We start from the raw sequence: 14,577 nt of genomic DNA, 5'->3' as shown, positions 1-14,577 counted from the left end.
GTAGAATGACAGCTTAACTTCAAAGGGGCATGAATCCAACTGACATTGAATTTTCCAGCAGAACAGATAAAAGCAGAATGTCATAGGCTGATACTTTAAAAGACTGAGAAAACTGTTTATCTGCAATTCTCTGCACAGAAAAAATTCCTTCAGAGTGAAATCTATCTACTAAAAAATAAACTTTTTCAGGCAAGGAAAAAGTGGAAAGATTTTATTTTTCCAGTTGAATTGGACTAAAATGAAAGTAATAACAAGGGTAAAAATCTGAGCAAAGTTCTTCAGGACACAAGGAAAGAATCACAGACAAAATTATAGAAATAATAAAGATGGGAAGTCATAAAAACATGGCAAAGGTCATAGAAAAGAAAGTCCCAAAGAACTACATCTGTACCTGATTTACAGAAACATTTAAACTTGAATGTTCAAGAGCTAATAACATTCCATGGTGAACTTTGTAAAAAAATAATTATGTCCAAGGATATATGAACTTGAAAATGTGAGTTCTTCATGCTGCACACAACACTCTGAGTAATGTCCTCAAAAAAAGGTAAGACCTGCTCCTGCCCTCCAGTCCAGCAGCAGCATGAGCAGGGGTCACCAAAGGTTGTAGAAAGAGAGGAAATGAGCAGGCCTCTCCTCCTTTGGTGCTCATTGGAATACTGTTGCCTTGGAAAGAAGCTTCACCTGGACCAAAACCATATACAGTCCTGTCATTTCATCTCTCCTGCAGACCACAGGTACAGAGCTAAGGCTACTCCCAATGTCCACACCTAGGAAGGAGGCCATTCTTACCACCCAAGCCCAGCCAGGCTGCCAGCAATCAGCCACAGCTCCATTGCTGAAATTAGGCAAGACCAACAGATAACATAAATTCTCCACATAACCCCACTTCAAACCAGCTACCCAGGACAAACATTGCTAAATAAGGCAGGCCTTTCAGTGTCCCACTGGGGAATGCATCAAATATAACACAGAAACAAAGCGTCTCATGGAAAATTATATCTTCTATAATCTCCAGAAAGTGAAATAATAAGCAGAAAAGAAAATTCTTACACAATCTCAGTGCCGTGATACTGTATACCAGTTTTGTATGTTTATATGCCTCCATTTTCCTACTTAACAGTGTTGCTATGTTAATGATTTTCTGATTACAATTTTAAACCATTTTATTAAAACTATAAAATATTTTTCCCACAGAAGATTTTTAACAATATTCATTCAATAGTTTTAAATTCATGAGCAAGTGAAAGCAAGACCTTAATTAAGAATATGTGCAAAATTGTGCTGCTACTTTGTATAAATAAGTTTTTATTTTTCAAATACTTCATGAATCAAATGGAAATTAGACGTTATTTGGAATAAAACATGCTTTCATGGGAAGTAAAAAGAATTAAAATTATATTAAGCAAACAAAGCTATGGTTTTCCTCATTTGTAATCACTAGAATGTGGCTATATATCTACAAGTAAACCCAATGGATAGTGAAAGACAAAAATTTACACTTGGACATAATAAATTAAACAGGACTCTAAACAATTACATAGTAAAACCAAAGGATATTCTTAAGAGAGGATCACAAAGGCTCAATAGCTTTGTGCATATGATAATAGAAAATGATACTTATCAAAATGAACTCCAAGAAATGGAAACAAGAGGGTCTTTTTCTGATTTTATTTTTGTTCCTGTTTTTCCCCTTTTGGTGGTGATTTTGATTTCTGTACCTTTTGTCTTGTATGTAAGTTTCTCTGATTTTGGGAAGGGAAGGAAAGGGGAAGCACAGGAATGATGGGATAAAGGGTAAACTAATTCAACAGTGATACTCACTAGACACTAAATTAGAAATGAACTATATAACTTGGGGGGAGGGAGGGGACTCGAGAGGGATAAATTAGGGAGTCAACCAGGAAAGAGGCAACACTGTTCAAAATAAAATGTACTCATTACCTGACTTACGTAACTGTAACACCTCTTTACAATAAAAATATTTCAAAAAAGAATGTTATAAAGACAATCTATTTTTATAAATGTTTTTGAGAATTGGGTTACCATGCTTTATTCTTTTCTTGATATTCACTTTAATACAGTATCTATAATTTTTCCTATCACTGTTATCTGATTTATTTCACTTATAATATATCTCAATATACCTATTTCTGTACTTGCTCTTAAAGCAACTCTCAGACTCCTATTGCTTACTTGGAAATTACTGTTTGAAACTTCAGCTATTTGGGAACATTTATGATAATGGAAGCTGATTAATAATTCCTGAGGTCGGTGCTCTATTATAGCCTATTAAACATTTATAAATTAATTGAGTGATCACTCGGTACACTTTTTATTATCATCCCAAATCATGTAATTAAAAATGAGTTACTATAGAATACAGGTATATAACCTTTAAAAGTAACATTTTAACATTAGCAGGCTTAAAATCATTTTTGAATTTGTCTTTTCAGAGTTGATCCTAAAATCTCTAACATGTATTCAAATCCTTATTTTAAAATCAATTTTAAATCACATTTGAGGAATCGTTTAATTTAGTTCTAGATCTCCTTTATTTCAAAGGAGATGTGCTTTTACCCAGCCGGCATCTCTCTGGGGAGCAGTCAACATGTCCACGCTGCGTGTTTCAATGCGTTTCAGGGACGGAGGCCCACGTTGCTTCGGATGAGGTTTAATGCTTGCAGAACTGTAATGGGATTCCCGGCGTGTTTGCGTTTTCATCTTGCCGTGGGCTTCCTTGGGTGGAACGTCCAGCCGCGCAGGACCGCGCCCACGCGTGCCTGGCTCCCGAAATCCAGCCCCAGCCTCCGGCTCCCCGGCCACGCGGAGCGCAATTCAGAGCTGGAGGGGAAAAGGTCCACACCTGGACCACCTTGGGGAAGGACGTTTACAGGACGATCAGTCTTCAAAGTTCTTCATTTCAGGAGGAAAAAAACAAAAACCCAAATGTGTATCAAGAGAGAAGCCTATCTAAAACATGGTCTCAAGGTCCAAAGGAAAATTAGTGCAGATTTTAAGCAAATGAAATGAGTGGTACAACTGAATACAGTTAGGATTCGATTTGCACTGCAAGGGTCTCACGAGTCATTCTTGGACATGAATGCAGAGAAAGGAAGTGAAGAGCGGTCTCTGAAAACAAGAGGAGACACGTGGAAAAGGGCCACACTGTAATGACATACTACTTTTAATTGTATTATTCAACACAAACATGGAAGGGGTACAAAATGCACACCCATCATGCAGGACTAAAACATAGAAGTTTTTGATTGGTTGCAGAGTCTGATTCACTGTGCTTTGTATTTTCTTCATGCTGTCCCTGTTCTGTGGTATGTTTTTTTCATCTGCCTCTCAGGAGCCTGTCTTTGAATCTACCAAGTTACTATTTATTAATTTGGTGATCGCTGTGTAATCATTGCATTGAAAGGAGATAGCCCATTCTTTAATATCTGTATATGTAGAATACACTGCCTGAAATTTGGTCCATCCTATCTCTAACCATACCCTGTTATTCACTCCAATGATGATCATGGCACTGATCAGTTTTTCAATGTTACTAGACATTAAAATTCCTTGAGAAGTGTCTACCTAATTGTATTTATACTTCCTTAGTAGGACCAAGCTATCTGCTTCCTGTCAATTGAAAAGAATATCCCCTATGCGGTCATTGCTCTCACCTATGAAGGTCTATAAATGCATGTTGCATTTACAAATTTCATAGTCTCTCTCTGGGTGATTATGCATACACAGACACACACACAAAGAGTACATGAACCCCCCCCCCCGCATTAGTGGGGCTGGCAATTTCCACAAAAAATTTCAAGCCACCTTCAAATTCTCCAGAAAAATCTGGTGAGGTTTTACTGAAGTTACGTTAAGTCTGGAAGTGGGAATTGTGTATGCATGTATGCGTGAGAAAAAGAATGAATATGATCATACTAGATTAATGTAGATAATATATATGTATGGAAACATCACAAGGAAATCCCCTGTACAATAAATATGTACTAAAAAAAACTGAAAAATCTTTAGAAGTGTAGGAACTGACATATTTAAAATACTGAGTTTTCAAGTATATGAATGACATTTAAAAAAACCTTTTTGCAAAGTGGCATTCACTTTGTCTTTTACAGTTTCTTCTACAACATGGTCGTGTTTAATGATAGAAGTCTTATATATACATTACTGTAGATAAATTGCTTCTACATTATTACTGCCTGACATTTAAGATAACATAATTTCTCTTCAATCTGTTTGTCTTCAGTAGAAGTTTCATTTTAAGTATTCATTTTCTATCCAGTAATCAAGCTTAATTATTTTTACTTATAATTACTTTGAAGGGAATTATTTCATGTTTGACAACTTTAAAAAGTAGTAAGGTCAATGGTCATTTTGTAAAATAAATATGAACACAAGAGAGACACGCGTTTTCTTTTATTTTTGTGTGATAGAAGAGAATTTTAGCCACAAAAGACAAATGGTAAGTCTGATAAAATTAGAACATTTTAGATGACAAAGAATAGAATATACACACCAGAAAAAGATAAAACATGTATAATAATGATGAATTTAATAATGATGAGGCCAACCAGGGCCTGTATAAATGTGTCAAATTGACCTTGTTTACCTATTTAAAGATTTTCTGATTGATGCACAAAGCAAAACCAAAATTTATGTGGACCCTCAAAATGCTATAATTAACAAGGTAGGAAAAGTACCTCAGACAAGCGTAAAAATTTACCTTGACCGGGCAAGGATAATTCTACCTTCAATGTTCAGTAGGGAAAGGAGAGTCAGCCACAGGCCTGTGGCTCAGGCCTGTAATCCCAGCAGCCCACATATCTAAGATCCAAGGCTGGGGTTGAAGACAGGGCAACAAAGTCTGTGAGATGCTTAGCTCCAATTCACCAGCAGAAAAACAGAATTGGAGCTTTGACTCAAATGGCAACAGGCACCCCTTGAATGAAAAGCTAAGGGGTAGCACCCAAGACCTGATTTCACACACGACTACCAACACATAAAGACGAAAAGAAACATCGATCAGTCATTCTTCCTATGAATAGCACCAGGACACTATTGTACACCTGTGTACATGGTAAGGCACCCAGGCATCATGGTACTTCCTGTCTACATGGTAGAGCACCAAGGCACCATTGTACTTCCTGTGTATGTGGTAAGGCACCAAGGCATCATTGTACTTCCTGTCTACATGGTAGAGCACTGGTACTTCTTTAGATTCTCAAAGTGCTTCACTTCCACAGTTTTCAGTTTTGTGCAAACCAAGAAGAATTATTAGGAAGAAATTATAAGATAAAAATAGAAGGAAGAAAAGGTTGGGCATGTGAGAGATGAAAGGTTATTACACCCTGCCAGAATTCTTCGATTCTCTTCTCTTGCAAGAGAGGTGTCCATTCATGTGAAGGCACAGTAAATTGTGAAATGTGCTATCAGATGTAAGTGGGATTTCCGTGATGTGACTCATTTGAACAAGTGATTTACAGTCCAACAAAATGAACACCAGGCACTGGAACGTGTTTTGCACAAATGGAGAGAGGAAAGGGAAGACTGCAGGCATAATGTGCAATGTACCCATGTGAACTGGAAGCTGGAACCAGATCACTGGAGGGGAGGGGTGGATGGGAGACAAGGAGATTCTCTTTAAAATGTAATAATCAAATATAAAATTTAAGACATTAACACAGAACACCTGTACTCTACTAAATGTTTCCAGAATTCTACCTACTTTTATATGCATAGTACCATCATATACTCTTACAAAGTTTTCTTTACTATTTAAATATTTACCCAGCTCTTTACTTATTTTGGCTCTAAAGGCATAAGTCATTTCTTTTTTTCTATTTTTTTAAATAAAATGACAGATAATCCCACAGATCTAGGTAAAACCTCTGGGTTCTTAATTGGGATGAGACCTGTGTAGCATGAGATTTCATACAAAATATGACATTAAGGAGACACTACAAGGACCTGTTGTAGAACAATCACTATAGGGTGAGAAATCTGACAAGCACATAGCTTACTTTTAATGATTAGCTTTTTCTTAAAATCATGATAATTTAAGAAAAGACACATCATTCAGTGAGTTAGGATGGAAAGCATTTTCAAAGTTTACAAAGTGAATCTAAATGTTCTTGGGAACTTACCTTTCCTGTCATCATCTGTTGGTTAAGCTCTTTGTTAGCAGCAGTGATAACTTTTTAATATAAATATTTTATTATCTTTAAGGAGTCATACAACATTTCAGTTTATGAGTACAGTGCATCCTGATCATTTTGCTAGTAGCATTCACTGTGTCAAATTTATTTGTTGAGATGACCTTAGTGTTAACTCACCATTGTTTTATAAAGCTGTAAGAATTTCCATAAAGCAGACTGCACTGTATTATGTGAGAAAATAAATGATGTATTCACCATCTACTCATCCGTGTTGTGTCATAACTAAAGAATGATCCTTCAGTCTAAATGAATGTCTACATACAACACCCTTATATAACTTGTGTCTAGCCTTTTACAGAGATATAGACACTCAGAAATTATTCAGACACTGAAATTAGCTTATGTAAACTGCTTTGTTTTGTGCTTTTGCATTGCATTTTTAATGAAAAGTAGAGAAATGATATTATTACCCAAATTAGCTTTTTAATATGCTTTTCTTGTCAACTGAGGCCTAGCTGAGGCCCCATTTCTTCTTTTAGTTGTGACTATCAGTGGGCTATATTCGCATAGCTAGATGAGAATTTATGAGTCACGCAGAAAAATTATAATGGTTTCATTTGAAAAGAGCAACATTTCGCTTTATTGTGGATTTTGATAAGTAATGGATGATGGGATTTTTTGTAAGCACTTTGAAATTCTCACTGCCACGATGGAATTATCAAGCCTTAATTTGGAAGCCAGGAGTGCATGAAATTCAACCTTATTTAAGAAAGAAAATTCACAGGTGTCTTACATGGGAACTCTGGGGGAAAGGGTGGCCTTCTAGGGGCAATCATGACATCTTATGAATAACCCACTCCTCAGTGAGTCTCTGACCTCCTGGCACAAAGACCGGGCAAGCTTTCTTAAGAAAACACCTGGACGGCACAGGTAGCTCACCACAGTAATTGGAAGCCTGGTGATTCCAAAGGCTGAGATCCAAGGATCAGCAGTTGAGACCAACCCAGAAGCCACAAGGCTAATAGAAATAAATCGAGTGTTCAGTTACTAAATACCAGTTAAATATGCCCTCTGAAGGAAAAAAAAATAAGAAAACTCTCTTCCTTCCCACTGTCCATATATTGACCATTCAATTGACCACTGATCACGGTTTCTTTAGAGTTTTCTCCCACAGAACAGTCCCCACGGACTTACCACTGTTTCTAAAGACTGATTCAAAGTGATTTGTAAAATTATGTGGAAGTGACATTGAAAACCTCCTACATATTGTAAAATATAAAGTGTTTTTTAAAGTTTTTCCTCCTTTGATTCACCATCAGACAATCTAGCAGTAATAAAAGTTTTTCAAATTAAATGAAATTAAATGCATTCCATGTCTGTAGGTTGTTCTCAAGCTGTGTGTATGAAAGAGAAATCACTCAATTCATACCTAAATAAATAAATCAAGCCACGTTCAAATTAAACACCCATATCTCAAGATTGGCCAAGATCCTTCCTTCAGCTCCTGGCTGAATGGGTGCCATGATTGTAAAACACGGGAGTCCTGAGGAATCCTTCCAATTGCTTCTTTCCTCTAATCTTTCTCTGGTCCCTTTCCCCTTTCCTCTCATCTTTCCCTGACCCCAGAACCTGTGCAACACCTCTTCACCAAGCCCTTCAATTTCTGAACTGAACTGGGGAGGGCTCCAAGCCTTGGTGATGTGGGTGACTTTCACTCAATAAGCCTTGTTTCTTCCTAGGGCCAGGAAGCAGTAAGAATGGCTGGCGTGACTGACAGAGAAAAAGAAATGTTAGCGTGCTCCAGCCCCGGGGCGTTGGAATGGAAGGTTGTTCAAAGTCTGTGGCTCTTTCCAGTGTCAAAGTGTGTGGAGTGGCGGATTCAGAGCAGTGGTCAGTGGATAAGAGAGAGACCTGTGCTGGCCTCTGACTTCTGTGGCCAGATTGGAAACAAAGCCTGAATGTGGAGCTGTGGCTCAAGTGGAAGAGCACCAGCTTTAATCAAAATAGCCAAAAACAGAGTTTGAGGCCCTGAGTTCAAGTCCCAGCCTCAGAACAGTAAGTATATAAATAAATTCATAAGTTCATGTTAGAACACCCACCCATGATGGCCCACTGGAATCCAGTGGCCCTCGGTTCTGTTCAGTTACCCTACACCCGCAGGTTTCACTTAATACCATATCTTCCAAAAATTGGGATATTTAAATGTACCCAAAATTTCTAGAACATGTTCCCAAGCTACGTGTTTTCAGCGTTAGTCACTGAATAAAACTGACAAGATAATAATATCAATGAAAGGAAACACATTCCAGACGCACATTCATGACCGAATTTTGATGCAGAGAACTCTATTCTTCAACTCTGGCAGAAGCAGTAATCACTTCAATTGAAGATAATAAAAAGAATTAAAGCGCGTTGAATAACGGAATCCCATAAATTCTTCAGAAGATGCACACAGTGACAAGCTATCAAAGAAAGAGTGCGCATCCCAACCACCCGCTCTCCATTCAGGCTGATATCAGAATAATCATGTGTGAAGATGTCCAAGTGCTTCTAATTACTAAAATCACTTAACATAGCTGGGGCATAGTTCTGCTTTTTATCTCAAATTCTATGCTTCATAGTTAAATCAATATTGAGACATTCTCAACATGTTTATATTTTCTGTTGACATTGAGAAACCTGATATTTATAATCTGGGTGTCTCATTTTTAACATTTACAGTTTAAACCTTGGAGAAGGGGTCTTTGTGCCAGGACGAGGGTTTAAACGCAGGCCCCTGTGCTGTCTCTTAGCTTTTTCACACTAGGTTGACTCTCTAACACTTGAACCATAGTCCCACTTCTGGAATTTTGCTGATTAATTAGAGAGGAGTCTGATGGACTTTCATCTGGGCAAAAGTGTGAGAATCCATATACATAATGAACATGGCTGGAGAACCTATTCATGTAGAACAGCTGTGTATGAAGCATAAAACCTGAGTTCAAACCCCAGTAATTTATTAAAACAATAAAGGAGTGAATCTTTGTCTCCATGTACACACAAAAACACACACCTTTCAAATTCCTAGTACCAGATTTCTACTTAAAGTGTCAAGTTTCTACTTGAGAGAGTCAAGTTTCTGCTTACAGAAACTAGGGGAAATATTACTTGGGAAAAGAATTATTAAAGTAATGAAATTTTATAAAATTCTCTTATATGAAGCTTCAAATGTGGAAATGACATATAAGTCTATATCATTAATATACACTTAACTATATACAATATAAATAACATAGCAACAAAAAGAGTTGTGTTCAAATTTTGTCAAATTATCACAGTAGCTGTTCATTGAGAGTTGAGGCCAGAACAGTTTAATTTCCTTAGAGTTCAGGAAGTACTCAAATTTTAGAAAGGGAAAATTATATGAGAACACATTAGGATTTTTAAGTATGTATGCATGCATTTGTTAAGTAGCACTTTTCATGTTGACTTTTTCATTTGTAATTAAAAACATAATTTTGTAATTCCAAAATGTGATAAATTACTGAATGGAATAGTTATTTCTTTTTTTTTTCTTTTTCTTTTCCAGGGCTGAGGACCGAACTCAGGGCCTTGCCCGCGCTGGGCAGGCACCCTTCTGCTGGGCTAAACCCCCAGCCCCTGGAATAGTTATTTCTTATACTCACTAATATTTTTGTATCTGTTTTTAACAGTATTAGGGATTGAACTCAGGGGTCTGCTACTTGCTAGGCAGGTGCTCTACCACTTAAGCCATGCCTCCAGTCCCAGTTTGCGCTGGTTATTTTCAAAGCTGGGTCTTTTTGCCTGACACACCTGGGCTGTGAATTTCATGTGTGTGCTTTCCTGTGTCTCTGGCAATGACAGGCAAGCTCCCTGGTGCTCACCTATTGTGCTTCTGCCTTAGCTAGGTAACAGGCACACGCTGCTGCACCTAGATGTTGGTTGAGATGGAGGCCCAAGCACTTTCTGTGTCTGGGTTGAACTCTAAGTATGACCCCTCCACCTCCACCCCTCAACAGCAGGGTTGCAGGCTTGGGATTCCACACTGGGCTTCTTCGTTTGTTGTTTGGTTTTGTTTTGCTTTAAAGGTGGGAATTTTCTACCTAACCCAGGGTATCCACGATCTCCTTTGCTTCTGCTCCAAAGTGTTGGGATTGCAGGATTCTCCACCACATCTGGCCTGTGTTATGCTTACTTTTGTTCTGGCATGATTGTCTCATTCTACAATGAGAAACAGCTCCGAAGTCACAATATTTAACGTGGTGGTATGGTTGCATGAGATCTATGCAGATGTACAACTTCTCTCTTGGAATAAACTGTGTGCTCTAAGCTCGGTCAGCTGTGTGACAGCACAGCCCCCAGTCCTCCAAGGCAGACAATTCTGGGAGACTCGTATCTCCAATTAACCAGCAAAAATCCAGAAATGGAGGGATTGGCTTTAGTGAAAGAGCATTAGCCTGGAGCAGAAAGCCAAGGGATGGAAAGAGTTCAAGCCCAGTACCACCACTTGTATATATTAATATACAAGTAAATAAAGTTAAACAAGATAATGAACTCTGTGCAGTACATTGAATCGAATTATACTCAGAAGTATGTAAATAGCAGTGACTCTTTTATTGCTGTTATTTTGATGGTGTGCTTTGGTTGTGTGTGTGTATTGCAGTAACAGGACTTCACATCTAGTCCTTATGCTCTCATTAGGTTGCCTGCTTATGGCTGATGCGCCAACTCTGGAACTGTAACTCCATTCTGGCTTTTTGCTGGTTAATTAGACATGGAGTTTGTTGACTTTTTGGCCTGGGCAGGCTTGCAACCATGGTGACCAGATCTCAGTGTCCCGGGTAGCTAGGATTACGGGCGTAAGCCACGGTGCAGGTCACTGGAGGCAAGTTTCTAAGCGAGAGAGAATACACACGATGACTTCTGGAGACCTGTAGCCACACCGCAGGCCCTGCCCCTCTCCTCGGATTGGCCAGCTCAGATCCACAACCTGCTCCTGATTGGCTCATTTGAAGACAGTGGGCTTCATTTGCATTGAGGTAAGATTAACAGTCTTAATTACTCACACCTTTTCTTTCCAAAAGGAGGCATTCCAGCCTGGGATGGGTTATAAAAGAACTGCTCAGAACCCAAGAAATGGGCCTGAGAGTCGGGACAGGGTCTGCTTCAAAACATTGAATGTGGAGAGCTCCAGTGTGCATGTGAGAAATGCTGTCTTTTCTATCGAAGTAGGTTGTTTCCTTTCTGTCGATCTCGCAGGAATTATTTTTCTTAAAAGATCCTGCTTTGCCCATAAGGCAATATCAATACCGGATAAGAAATGGACTCATTGCCTTACTCATGTAACTGTAAACTCTCTGTACAATATATTTACATTAAAAAAATTAAAGAAGAAAGTAGTGGAGTAATTAAGTGCAGGTAATTAAGACACATCTCAGATTGTTCAAGAAAGTAGAAGAAGGTGTGGGTAATTTTTTTTTTTTGGGGGGGGGTCAGTTGTGGGCCTGAACTCTGGGCCTGGGCGCTGTCCCTCAGCTCTTCAGCTCAAGGCTAATGCCCTACCATTTGACCCACAGTGCCGCCACTTCTGGCTTTTTCTGCTTTATGTGGTGCTGAGGAATCGAACCCAGGGCCTCATGCATGCAAGGCAGGCACTCTACCACTGCGCCAACTTCCCAGTCCCCAGGTGTGAGTAATAAAGACTGTTGATCTTATCTCAATGCAAATGAAGTCCACTGTCTTCAAATGAGGCAATCAGGAGCAGGTTGTGTATCTGAGCTGGCCAATCCGAGCAGAGGGGCAGGGCCTACTGTGTGGCTATAGGTCTGCAGAAGTCACATGCCTTACTGAGACAGGTCCTTGCCACCTGGACTTGGGCAGCTCTCCTTGGATCACATGCATCTAGGTTTTCTCTAGCATTCACACGTTTCTGTCATGGTGGACAGGCTCGTTCCCTTTGGCATCACATTTTCTAAGTCTCTCCCCAGAAGTTAGCTACATCTTCACCTTTTCCGTTATTTGATTTTACTTAATTTTTCCACCTGTAGACTGTCATGGTGTGATATTATTGATCACACACCTTTATCTCTGGATTCTGCTATATGAGGTTTCATTCTGAGTTAAGACACGTCGACTTTTTCAAGTTCAACTGTGTTTTTTATTGTGGTTCTCTTTTTTTCCTCTCACCTTCATTCAGATATTGACGAATCAAATTACACCTACACAACACAGCCCCTGGTGATCTGAAGCCAGGCCAGGGTAGGATGCTCTGGTTTAAGGCTTCCCAGCATGCTCCCGGGGGGCCTCAGAGAGCCCAGCCTTTCCTCAGCCCCAGAGGCCTGCTGGAAGAGGCTGCTCTCAGCCTGCGAGGCCGGCTTCCTAGCGTGGCCCCTGCCCAGAGGGACTATCCAGCCACTGGAAAGGGAAAGATGACAGACAGCTATTGGGGCTGTGTGTGTGTGTGTGTGTGTGTGTGTGTGTGTGTGTGGTGGGATGGGTCTAGGGGCAGAGGCAGGTCCTATGGCTTGAACACAGGGCCTAGGCGCTGTCCTTGAGCTTTTTTACTCAAGGCATGAGCAATACCACTTGACCCACAGCTCCACTTCTGGTTTTGTGGAGGTTAATCGGAGAGATGAGTCTCACAGAATTTCCTGCCTACTAGGAGACATGTGTGTGTCTTTTTGTATGTGTCTATCTATATAGATATATAGATATGACCATCCAAAAGAAAAGTCTGGGCCCATTTTGCTTAGAATGATGGATTTTCATACTCCCTGTTCCTTCCAAATTGGGTATTGGCTCTGCTTCCCCAGATATTTTACATGCACCTGTATTTCTTTTCTCAAACTATGCTTTGATGGTGTTAGTTTGGGGAAATTTGCTGCAAATCATGCATAACACAACATTTAACACAACACAAGTAATGACATTTGTTTCATTTTTTTTAAATTGCAGTACTTCTTTAATGAATATTCATGTAGACCAAACATTATACCTATTTGCATTTTATGGCTAAATTATAAATCTGACCATCTTCCAGTTTATTTCTGAGCAACTTTATACAACAATAGATGAATTACTTCACTTTTATCTTGATTGAAATAATACTTGTGTATGCTTTTTATTTTCTATGAATTCATTGCATTTGTGAATAACATAAAGTATAGGTCACCTGTCAGGAAGAGAGCTGGACAATGGAGTTAGAACAACTTTAAAGGGAAACTTTGCCCTCATTAACCCTCATTATTATTTAATGCTCCTTAAAGTTAGGTTAAGAAACATTAAACATTAATGAATCGAATGAAAAGGCAAAGAGATCATTGGAGCAAATCTGTTCAATACTCAGGTGCTTATAAAATCTTGCTTTCTGAGGAGGTTGTGGGGGGGGGCAGAATCTGAGCCAGGGATTCTTCAAAGCTACACCAGGTAGAGCGCATTGCACTGAGGCACAGCACCGCAGTTACAGCAGGGTGGCTGCACTCACCAGAGAAAGATAGGACTGATCCCGCTGTTCCTGCCAAAAAGAAATGAATCCCAAGGAGCTGAAGCATGTTTGATTGCAGGAAGGAGTGGGGGAGGGAGGTGGGGGAGAGAAATGGAGAGAGGAGGGGAGGAAGAATGCATCCTTAACATCCATGCGCACATGTGACAACAGAAGCAGGTGACTTGAGGGGAGGGGCAGGGTTGGGAGAGATGGGGGAAAGCGAAGGAAGGATCAAGATGCATTGTGCTCATGAGCAAACATGACGCATTGACACACCTTGTACAACTACATAAAGATCATAACAATCAAAAGTGAGTGATGGACATTCAGGGAGGTAGAATGTGTTTAACCATCTTTAAACATTACAGAATGTATGTATGTCTTCCAGTTTTGATGTAGTTTGGTGGTTTTGTGTCTATCATTAAAAAATAAATTTAAAAAGAAATAAAGCTGACTTTTTAGTATTTTTCCAATGGTCCAACATCCTGATGCTAAAAGTAGCCACTGATAGCTTTGTTTTGGGTTCTGGTCAGGAGGTCCTCCAGCTGGAACTCATGGTAGTGCTCTCTCCAACACTGGATGCATATCCCAGCCCTTTTGACTGTAGCTGTGTTTTGCCTGCGATCTCATATTCTTCCCCCAGGGCTGGCCTCAGATGGTCCCCATACCTCTGCTTCTGCCTCCCTGAGATCACAGGCATTACACCCTCATGCCTCTTTACTGGTTGAAACGCTAGCTAACATTTTACACAGACTGCCGTGAAATGCAATCCCTGGGTTACAGGCATGAGCCCACTGTGCGTCCACTGTGCCCAGCCAGCGACTACTTTTTACCCAGTAGCCTCTTTTGATGTATTTACTGAGCACTTGATCTAAATAGTCTTCTAACAGCCTGTCTTGTCCGCCTGACTATCATGTGTGA

This window comes from Dipodomys spectabilis, unplaced genomic scaffold, assembly GCF_019054845.1.
Source record: "Dipodomys spectabilis isolate Male_0828 unplaced genomic scaffold, ASM1905484v1 ptg000457l, whole genome shotgun sequence".
Taxonomy (NCBI): Eukaryota; Metazoa; Chordata; class Mammalia; order Rodentia; family Heteromyidae; genus Dipodomys; species Dipodomys spectabilis.
This window is presented reverse-complemented; position numbering follows the sequence as displayed.